General features: G+C 49.9%; 1 long non-coding RNA gene across 5 annotated transcripts; it reads left to right on the top strand.

The window, feature by feature from the left end:
- Window positions 1-478: 478 nt before the first annotated feature.
- LOC124242527 (uncharacterized) lies at window positions 479-9541 on the top strand. Of its 5 annotated transcripts, XR_006889473.1 has the most exons (5): window positions 479-2492; window positions 4745-4784; window positions 5317-5452; window positions 6372-6457; window positions 7106-9541. It is a non-coding gene; the product is annotated as an uncharacterized LOC124242527 (long non-coding RNA). The 5 variants fall into 5 exon arrangements; XR_006889470.1 differs by having other exon boundaries at window positions 4745-5452; XR_006889472.1 differs by having other exon boundaries at window positions 479-2799; window positions 4745-5452; window positions 8273-9541.
- Window positions 9542-10818: the final 1277 nt, after the last annotated feature.

The raw sequence follows: 10818 nt of genomic DNA, 5'->3' as shown, positions 1-10818 counted from the left end.
TCCCCCTCTTCACAAAAAGGCAAAACTCAGAATTGCCTGATTTTTTTAATGGTTGGTCAGCACCTTGAAGCTTGTTAGTAACAAAATTGAAAACATTTCAAAGTAGTTTTCATTAGTGAATTTATTGAGGATTATTTCCGGAACAAAAAAATGCTTAAAAGGAAAAAAAAAACAAACCCTTAACTCCATTTCCCATTTGATCTTCGCCACCATTGTCTTGTGCAGTAGAGGGGCAGGTGTATTTATTATCCCTAAATCCGAATCCGGCACGGGAGACCGCATCTCCAGAGAAGTTAAGGCCAAGTTCACCAGCTAAAACATGACGCCACCAACTAAAAGGCTGCTTTTCTACCCACCCCACTATTCTTTACACCATATTCTACCACCTTGATTTGTGTTAATCTGGAGCCTAGACCAAGTAGTGACAGTATATTTTTCTGACACACTAAAAAGAGTGATTTTGTATTTGTGAAGAGTGCAAAAATCTTTGTTGGTTATATTTCCTTTTCTCCAAACTTCTGAATTTTTTCCCATCACAACTTCAAAAGATTTGGACTTTTTACATATTTATTCAGACATAATCTCTGCCCTAGGGGAGCTAACAATCGAGTTAGGGATACCGTGCACGGAGCCAGAGTGATCAGGGAAGTCTTCAGGGAGGAAGCAACCACATTTTCCAAATCATAAATCGGGATACATGGTCTGGTGGAGGATTTTCTTTCTCATTTGCAAACGTAATTCTTTGAAAAGCCCTACCCATGCATGCAGACTGTTAAACTTATTTTAACATTCAATAAATTACCTTTGTCAAGGAGAATCCATTCACAGAACATCAGGACTTTCCTGAGAATACTGACACCCAGGGGGTGAGCAAGCTTGGGAAGGGGGTGGAATTCTAGCTACGCTTTGAGGGATGGTGGGTTTGGAAGGTCAGAGACCACGGGGATAGATCCTGGGGAAAGATCAAGGGCCCAGACTCAGAGAAAGGAAGACATCCGTGAGTAGCTGGTGAGGAATCAAGGTGAGATGAGGTGAGTTGAGGAAAACCGGTCCTTAAACAGAAGCCCGGGGGGTCTGGGCTTGAGGCCACTGCAAGTTTCTGGCCAGAGGAGTCCACGAAGCAGGGAAGGTCCGGCGGGCAGCAGCGCTGGAGCTGACTGGAGACGTGAGAACTTGGCATCAAGGAGCCTATTTTGGCAACCCAGATAGTGTCCCTCGGGCAGTGCCCTTTGCACCCGAGATCCATGGCCTGCTGGGCGGGGAGCGCGGGGTCTCTGTCCTCCCCTGACGCTGCCCCACGCTTAGGAGCTGGGAAGCAGCTGCTGGAGCCCCGTGAGGAGGCGGCGGGAAGCCCGTCCCATCAGCCTGGCCCTACTTAGGAGCCCCGGACCCCCGCTAGCTCGGGCAGACCAAATCTGTGTCCCTTCTCTGGACCTCTGTGACATTTCGGTCCCTCCATCCCAGGTGACCAGGGACACGAGGACACGCCTGTGTGCCCGGGGCCGGAGGAGGACACAGGCCGCTCCTGGCCCCCGGCCCAGGACCTGCGATCATCTGGCCGGCACCGCTCCTGGCGGGGGCGACATCCTGCGTGGGGACCGGTCTCCGGGGCTCGCGTCCTCCGCGGTTGGGGAGGCCGGGTCCGGTCTGCGGGCAAGCGTCGCGGCTGGAGGGCCTCAGCCTTCCTCGGTGCACTCCCTTGCCTTCGAGGGGAAACTGAGGCCCCGAGCAGGACAGCTCTGGACCAGGGTTGCGAGGGTCAGGGAAGCCGGCGCCTAGCCGAACTTGGCCTCGTGCCTCAAGCCAGCTCCTCACGCGTCCCTGAGGGGCTCATCACCTCGACCCTGCAGACCAGCAGCGAGGCAGCAAGGGAGCCGCGTCCAGACAAACCTAACCAACCGGAGCCCGCTCCGCGCATGCGCCCCGGCTCGCGGCCGCGGGTCCGGCCCCGCCCGCGCCAGGGCCGCGCACTCCGGAGTCGCGCGCTGGGACTCTCGCATGCGCATGCGCGCGGCGGCGCTTCCTGGGAACGCGGGCTCCGCGGAGCCGGGGTGGGCGGTGACTCAGCGCCCGGGGCGGAGCGGGGTCCCCTAGCTGTGGGGCCGGCGAGCTTCGCCCCCTCTGCCCTCAGCCGCGCCGGTGCCCGAGGCTGTCCCGGCCTCAGGCCGCTCTGTGCGTTGTCCGGTCGCTGGACGCCCGCAGGGGCTCGGAAGTCTAGATTCGAGAGTGGGAAAGGCCTTGAAGTTGCTCATTGTTGTTGCGGGTGCGGCCACAGGTTGCTGGAGGCATTTGGGGCATGTGAAGAAGGCGAAGACGAATCGGTGCTGGCAGTGAGGATGTGGTTTTCACCTGCGGAAGTGAGAATTTTATGAGGTTATTCCATCTCCCTTTCCCGCCAGAAGCTCAGAGGAGCTGGAATCCAGTCTGCCTGTCCTGTCCTCCAGAACAGAAACCAGCCCTGCCTCGCTCACCTTCCCCTACTCCTGGGCGAGGTGGGTGGGAAAGCACTTAGGGCAGGTGACTCTCCAGATACGGGGGTCAGGGAGGGTGATATTCTCATTGGGATGTCCTTCTTGTGGCTCTTGGGGTTCCCTGAGTCGCTAATTTCAGGAGCTGAAAAGGACTTCAGAGATTACGTTGTACGCCATCAAGTGGTCCTTAGCCAGGGATCTCCATCCAGGCTTTGGTGTCTTCTGACAGGATGCTGGCTTAGGTGGCTCCCTCTGCCCTAGATGCCGGCTGTCACCCAGAGATGGCCTCACTTCCCTTTGCTGCCCTGTGGAGGACGCATTGGTGTTGGTTTGTATCTGCTTCCTGCCTGGACCCTCAGGCATGCTAGGACCTGGGAAGGGTCCTCTGTGGCTAAACCAGGGTTGGCCAGTGGTTACTGAAAGGAAAGGGAATTTACTTTTAATTTCCTGGGTTTTCTTGGCTGTTGCCTTGGAGTGGAGATCATTTAGGCATCTGGTCCCTGGTGGCCTGAGAGGAAAAGGAAAGTCTTTGGAAAGGAATTAGGTGATTCCTGGAAGAGAATGAGGTGATGTGGGGTTTGGGAAAGCTCCTTGGCTGGCTAACCTGCCCTCTGCACTAGGAAAGTTTGTTTGTTTATACGCATCCATTTGCTTGGGTTTAACTTCACAGAGAGCCAGTAGTGGCAGGGAATTATAGCACAAAAGAGCCATGTGGTCCAGTCTGTTCTTTTTACAGATGAGGAAGCTGAGACTGCAAAGGAAAGAGACTGGCCCAGGGTCACAGAGCGAGTGAATGGCAGAGGTGGGACTTGAGTTCAGGTCTCCTGATGCCCAGGCCTGTTCTCATCCTCCTACCCCATCTCTATTAGGGGCCAGCAGAAAACATGGCACCTTTCAATAGGGTAATTTAAGGCAGGGTGAAGGGAAACAGCTCTGGAGAGTGCAGTATTCTGGGGCTAGTGACAGTGGGATCTCACCATGCCTACACCTGGGGACAGAAAGGCTGGGTGGAGGGTCATCTTCCTGGAGCTAGGACTTTGGGTCAAGGGGCTCAGAAGGCAGTTGAGGGAATAAAAACTATGTACTCACTTTCTCCCTCCCTCTGATCTGTTAAGACTCCCTATGGACCAAACCCAACCGGAAGTCAGGAGGCAAGGGAGTCTTGATATAGTTCATACAGGTCAATTCTAGGGCACAGCACAGGGTGGAAAAGGATGAAGAATGTACCTGGAGGGACAAATGAAAGATATCCAGCATGACAAGCAATCTTACGTCTGCTGGTATAATAATAGTTTACATTTCTTGAGCACTTACTCTATGCCAGATATGTCCATTATCTCATTGCATCTTCCCATGAACCTAGTTTTCTCTGTTTGACAGATAAAGAAACTGACTAGTGAAACGGCTTGAGGGATGGAGGTATGAACACCTAAACTGACAGCTGCCTCCCCGGGGTCTTCTCTTGTGTATAGTAGTTCCTCTATGGATGTTTGTGGGATGAATGAATGGATGAGGAACAAACCTAGATAGGATTAGATGGGAAATCTCCCTAAAGGTCCTTAGCTGTGCCTGTTCCCCAGGGGACTGAGAGGGTCAGCTGCAGGGACTGGAGGCTCTCTGGAGAGGTGAGTCCGGGGCCTGTTGGGGTCTCTTCTGCTGGTTTGTAGTAAGCCAGGCTATTCAGGTTGAAAAAGCAGGTATATAGATCTGGAAAAAAAAAAAAAAACCCTGGGATTCTTGGCTTTCCTAGTGGAGGATAGCTTTTGGAATTAAAATTTTTCTCCCTCTGAAGCCATCTTTACCCACCCCCTGATTCCTCATACCCCACAATCTGGGCAGGGGCCCAAGGTGCTGCCTCTCTTCCCTGCTCGACTCCTACTCATTGCTCCACCCACAAGCTCCGTTCTGCTAATTGCATTGCTGGTGCTGCTGCTGGAACACGGCATTCTTCAGGGAGGAACCAAGAAGCAGCATGGTGGGGAGAGTTTACCAGCACCCCTAAAATGGCCTGCTGGGGCAGAAACCTCAGCTTAAAGGCATGGGGCCTTCGCTCCACGCTTCCTCTTCCTGCTCCATCTCCTCTCTTCAGAATCCCCGTTCATTGGCCTCTTCCTTCCCAGAGGGTCCCAGAAAGTCTTTCATTTGTTGTTCGTCCTCCAAGCCCCTTGAGCATGGACAAGGAACCTCGTGTGTATTATCACGTGCTAGGTGCCTGACGCTGCGCCAGGTGCTTCGTATCTGTCATCTCATTTCTTTTCATGGTCGTCTCCTAGGTCGGGACCTTGCAGATGAGAAAATCAAGACTTTGCCTAGGTAACTTGTCCGAGATGGCACAGCTGTTAAGGGTAGAGCTGATCTGACTGCAAGGCCCATCCTGGCTCTCCCTGCTGCTGCAGTGTTTGTGTTCATCATGTACTTTTGCTGTCCAGAGCCTTTTCCTTGTGCCATTGCCTGTGTCCCTGGGCTTGGGCATGTCAAATGTACTGTTTCAGCCCAGTCTTGTGGGTTTCCACATGGATCAGCCTGACATTTGAGTCCATCCATAGTGCGTGCATCCTCCTTCAGTCCTTTGCTGCTGAGTCTCCTGCATCGGGAAGCCGTGTCACCTATTTCTGAATGGCAACGTCCAACCCATTCTCTAAAGCCCAGCTCATATGCCACATCTCCCTTGATCTCCCTCCAAACTCCTTCGCCTCCAGATTCCCAAACTCACCTTTGTGAGCCTGCCCTAAAGGATTTATCATGTTATCTCCTGTATTTACAGCAATTTGGACGTGCAACTTTTCTTTGTTGGGGGTGGGATTATACTTCAATAGTATTTGTATCTCTCTCCAATTCCTAACAGAGGACCTTACACACAGTAAGCCATCAGTGAATGGACACATCAGGGGTGCTGTTTGTGGTGTAAAGGATTTGTAAAGTGAAGATTTATCCCTCAACTTTACATGCTGACTTTGCTTAAAACAAGATTCAACTGTAAGGTAAATGTTCTGGTTGGGTTTGGGGGATGGGTGATGAAAGGCATCTTGTGTTTTTCTTGAGGGGTTTTGAATTTGGAGAAATGAAGAGACACCAGTGAGTGCAGGCAGCTTAGGTGGAAGGCTCTCCACGTCTGTCTCCAGATGGGGCCCAAAGAGGAGTGAGCTGTGTCCCTTGACCTTTATCATGGGCTGCAGCTTTTCTGAGGCCATCCCGTGTGCTCCCTGAGTCCCTTTATGTTTGCTCTGATAGACAAAGGCCATCACTCCTGCTTTCACCACCAGGGGTCGGGGAGACCTTGGCCAAGACGGCAGCCCTCCCTCCCTGGGACCTGAGTTGGCTCAGAGCACCCATTTCCCATAGCACCCAAGACAGACAGATGCTGGCCTCTCCAGCAGAGAACGGGTGTGGGCTGGGCTGACTCACCTGCTCTGTCACCGCCTACAGCTCCGTTCAAAGCCCTTCGGAATCAAAACACTTCCCTCGGAGAGGCACAGAAGGCTCTCCTTACAGAGAGCAGCTTGAGTTCCTGCTTCTGCAAATGTCTGTCACTGTCCCCATCTTTCAAAGTCCAGGTCAGTGACGAGCCATCCAACTGTGTGGCCATGGAAAACAGGTAGAAGAAGCAACCTGGAAAGGAATGCCCTGATCTGGGCATCAGGCAAACTAGTTTAAATTGGCTTCTGCCAGGAGCTCACTGTGTGTCTATAAAGAAAAGGGGTTCATTCTTTAAGCAAACATTTTTTTTTTTGACACCTACTCCTACTGTGCTAACTAAGGACAAAGAGGGTGATGAGAATCAAAATGTATCCCAACCCTTGACGGTCTCCCAGTCTCTGTAAATCAGTGCGAACCAGGGTAATAAATGCTACATGGAGGGGTTCTGGGAGCACAGAAGAGAAACTAACCCATCTTTCCTAGGGGAAATGAGTGAGCAGGAGAAGGTTTAACTGAAGAGGTGACACTTGAGCTGGACCTTGAAATTGGAATTCTCCTAGCAGATGGGAGTAAGTCTGTCATATCTCTGGAGAATATTGTGCAGTATGTTGTCAGTGGAGTGAAGTCAGTGGAAGGTAGGGAGGGGTAAGGGTGAGGAAAGGAGATTAGATTGGAAGGTCTGCCTAGGTCTAGCAGTGAAGGGCCTTCAAAGGCTGTGCGAAGTTAGGACCTTATCCTGAAGGTAGATGGGAGACATTGAGCTGATGTGGGTTGGAGAAAGATCACTGGCAGCAATGTGGTGGATGAATTGGGAGGGTCAAGGGTGGAGAGAGACACAGGGTGGAAGAGAGTTAGTCCAGCACAGGAAAGAGCATCTGAGGACCTCAACCATGGAATTAGAGAAGAGGGCTGGACTAGACAATCTCCAAAACTAAAGCTCTGTGCCCTGAACCCACCTGGGCCCATGATCCTTTCCGCACCTGCCCCCGTCCCTCCCAACTCCTGGTTGATTATATCAGTTGCTTGCTCATGCTCCATCCTGGGGGATCTGTGACCTGTTTGGGTTTTGACTCAATCCAATTTCCCTGTTTGTCGGTTCTGTCCACCCAACACTTCAGATAAGATCTCAGCTCCTTGGAGATTAACTGGGAGGAAGCTGTACTCTGTCTCGGGGTCCTCCCACTCCCCCCTCGGCCTCACTCTGCTCTTTCCTCCAGCCTTGGAACTTGGGTCTCCAGATTGGCAATGGCAACTATGCTGTCCTTCGCATTACTTTTTCCAAGAGGAAGGATGAGACACCACACCTCATTGGAAGACGTTGACAATCAGGAACTAGAAAAATGGATTAAAGGGACCTTGGGACCTTAGTCTAAGAGAGAGCAGAAGGTGAAATACAGGGCAGTCCCGTAGAGTGACCCAGTGAATCTGAGCCCCTTGATTTAAATTTAGGTCAGTTCTATAAAATGTAATCCTAAAACTAGAAGTGTGTGTCTTCTAAGGTCTTCACTGTCATCCCAGGTGAGGATTACAAGTACTGCCCCTTTTTGCTCTACTTGTTTGTAGACTGCCGTCTTGTGATTCTTGGGCCTGTAGGCTTCAGCAACCAGTCAACAAATGGGTTGTTGGTACCTACTGTGTGCACAGCCTCGTGCTGGCTGGGTAGGGTATAGGCGCCTGCTGGCTATGTTCTCAAGGAATCAGGAGATTGACATTTTAGTCTAGTTGGGAAAGCAAAACACACGTGAGAACCAGCTGGAGAACAGAAAAGATGAGTAGTTAAGAGGCAGTTAAGACTTGGTGGGATCTGCCTCAAGAACCCTAGAACCTGACAAAGGAAGGAGCATGTGGTCTAGGTGTCTTGGGTCTGCTCAAGTTGGGGTCAGGATCCAGCCTGGATCTGGCTGGAGGTCTAAGCTGGATCCCACTCAGCCTCAGAATGAGGTTGGGGGCCAAGCAGACTTTATGCTGTCCTCATATGAGGCTCCACCCCATTTCCCAAATGTTTGTGCTGTGTCCTCGGTGTGCATCTCCCCGCTTGTCAGGATTCTCCATTCATCCTTCAAGTCCCAGCCCAAATGTCTCTTTTGCATGAAGATGCTTCCCTTCCACCAGTCAGAATTGTTGCTGTCCCTCTACAGCCCTTTGCTTATAACTCTACTGTGACATTTATTCCATGTTGTCATGTATTTGTGAATGTCATGTATCTTGTCATATCTTCATCAGTTTTGTGTTTTCACAGTTCCACTAGATTGTGAGCTGCTCATTAGCAGGGAATATATCTGATTCATTTCTCTAACTCCCAGGGACTGGCCGAGAGTGGTTCCTGCTCAGAATATGGCTGTTAAATGGATGAACAACAGTTTAACAGATTCTGTTCTCCCCAGTAGGTCAGTTATATAAAATCAGTTCTGTAAAAGTAATCTGAAACCAGAAGAGGAAGGTGCCTGCTTTTTGGAGCCAGCGTCTGGCAGGGGAACACACAGTGACATGAAAGGTCGTTGTATATTGGACTTGTGGGGACATACAAAAGAGGGTATCCAGTTGTCTCCTGGTCTCGACCCTTCAGGACCAAAGGGACAGAAGCCGAGTATGAGTGGCAAGAATGGCCTCCCCTGCCTTATGGAAGGAGTCCTGCAATCAGAAGAGTTGGGGACTAGTTCTGAACCAATCTCGGTGACAAAATACTTGCCTTATTAACGTTATGGGATTATTCTGTGAACCAAATGAGATAAGTATTTGAGTTCTTTGAAGAGTATGAAGTGTTGTTAGAATATTAGGCATCTTTGTATTTTCCTCTTCCTCCTGATCCCTCCTTCTCCTTCATTCTTTCTATAGAGAAATTTTCAACACCTTCCACTAAGGCCGGCTTGGAAGAGCTTAGCCAGTTTTTGTTTAAGTTCCCATTGAGGCCAAAGACTAGATTCAAGGTGGTAGAGAGGAAAGAACATGGTTTTTTGGCTTCTAAACCAGGGGACCCTGGGTAAATCACTTCAATTCTCTGAGCCTCAGTTTCCTCATCTGTGACACGGAAATGATGTTTACCCCACTCACCTGCTAAGGCTCCTGGGAGGATCAAATGAGACAATGAACATGACAGTGACTTGTAGACTGTAAAGGTCTATTCAAGTGTGATGGATTGACTTTTTAATCCATGCTTGAGGGCCCGGGATGAAATTTGCCAAGACTGTTGCACATCTAGACAGTGACATCATAGGCATGCTATTGGACTCTAGGGTGGGGCAGAGAAGGCAGGCCCATAGTCATGGGGGCAAGCAGAATACAGAAGGGAGCCCCACCCACCACCTGCCTGGAGAAGACCTGGTTCTGTGGTCACTTGTTTTTCCGACCTGAAGAAATTCCATCTCCTGGTTTCCAAGCTGTCCAAGACTCTCTCATGATCTCTCTTGCTCCCCTGACCATGTGCTCACGGGACACCGGCATTCAAGCCCAAGGGTTGGGGCCACTCCGGTTTAGTCCTCTGTCTCCAGGGTCTTAGCTTGGTGCCTGGGCATGGCAGGAATTCAGAATAAGTTTGCTGTTGAAACGAATACAGGTAGAGCATTTTGTGAGACCTCACACCATCCTTATTCTTGCTTCCTTTGTGTTTGCAAATTCCAGTTGTAGACAAACATTAAACAAACAAACAAACCAGACTGTGATTCAGAGAAATGGTAGCCACACTCATGCTTGCAAACGTGACTGGCCAGTGTTAACGAAAGGTCATTCTTCAGAAATGGGGTATTGCCTTGGCACTTTGTTAATCCCAGGAGGTGCTGAAGCTGGTTTAATGGAAAGGCTCTGGGTGTGCCTGCGGCCAGAGCAGTTTTAAATCCCTTCATTGGCCCTGCAGATCACTGGAGCGGAAAGAAAAGGGCTTAATCCACAAACACTTGTGAGTATTTATTGTGTGCTTGGCTCCGTACTGGGTACTTTGGGGAATATGGAAAAGGTCAAGTTGTGGCTTCTGTGTTGGAAGTGCTTAGACCAGAGATGAGAAGACGAGATGACTGGAGAGGAGCGGAGGCTTGCCTCTTGCAGGCAGCGTGTGCGCAGGGCCAAGGGAGTGGTAGATAATTACTGACGTGGGAAGGCAGAGGCGGAGGATCCTCAGAGGCTCCAGGGGGTGAGTAAGGCTTTCTAGAGGAGGTGGAAATATGTGAAGAAGACAGAGTCAATCACTGAGACTCACCTCTCCCCCCAGAATGCCTTCCTTCCCTTTCTGGCCCCAATTAGGAGATCATATTAATTTTCTACTGCTGCATAACAAATGACCACACATTTAGCAGCTTAAAGCGGCATCCATTCATTCTCTTACAGTTCTGTAGGTCGTAAATCCAGGCAGGATGTGCTGGCTGTCGCCTGGGGGTTGTTCTCAGCTTCTAGAGGCCAGTCTCATGCCTTTTCCATGTGGCCGCCTCTATCTTCAATCTAGCAACAGTGCCTCAAACCCCCCTTTTGTTTTGAATCGCTGACTTTCTCTTCTATTACCAGCTGGAGAAAATAATTTTCTTTTTAAGGACTCATGTGATTAGGTCAGACCCACCTGGATACTCTCCCTTTGATTAGCTTAAAGGCAACTGATTAGTAACCTTAATTACGATCTTAAACATTTTTAAGTGTATAGTTCAGTGGTAGTAAGTACATTCATATTGTTGTGCAGACATCACCACCATCCATCTACGGAACTCTTCTCATTTTACAAAACTGAAACTCTGTATCCACTAAACAATAACTCCCCATTTGCCCTCCCTCAGCAACCACCATTCCACTTTCTGTCTCTATGAGTTCAACTACTCTAGGCGACTAATGTAAGCAGAATCACACAGTATGTTTGTCTTTTTATCAGTACCTTATTTCACTTAGAATGATGTCTTCAAGTTTTATCCATGTAGTAGCATGTGTTAGAATTTTCCTTTTTTAAGGCTGAATA

The sequence above is a fragment of the Equus quagga genome, chromosome 7 (genome assembly GCF_021613505.1).
Source record: "Equus quagga isolate Etosha38 chromosome 7, UCLA_HA_Equagga_1.0, whole genome shotgun sequence".
NCBI classification, from domain to species: Eukaryota; Metazoa; Chordata; class Mammalia; order Perissodactyla; family Equidae; genus Equus; species Equus quagga.
Note: the sequence above shows the minus strand (reverse complement) of the source record. Positions and strands in the feature narration are given on the sequence as shown.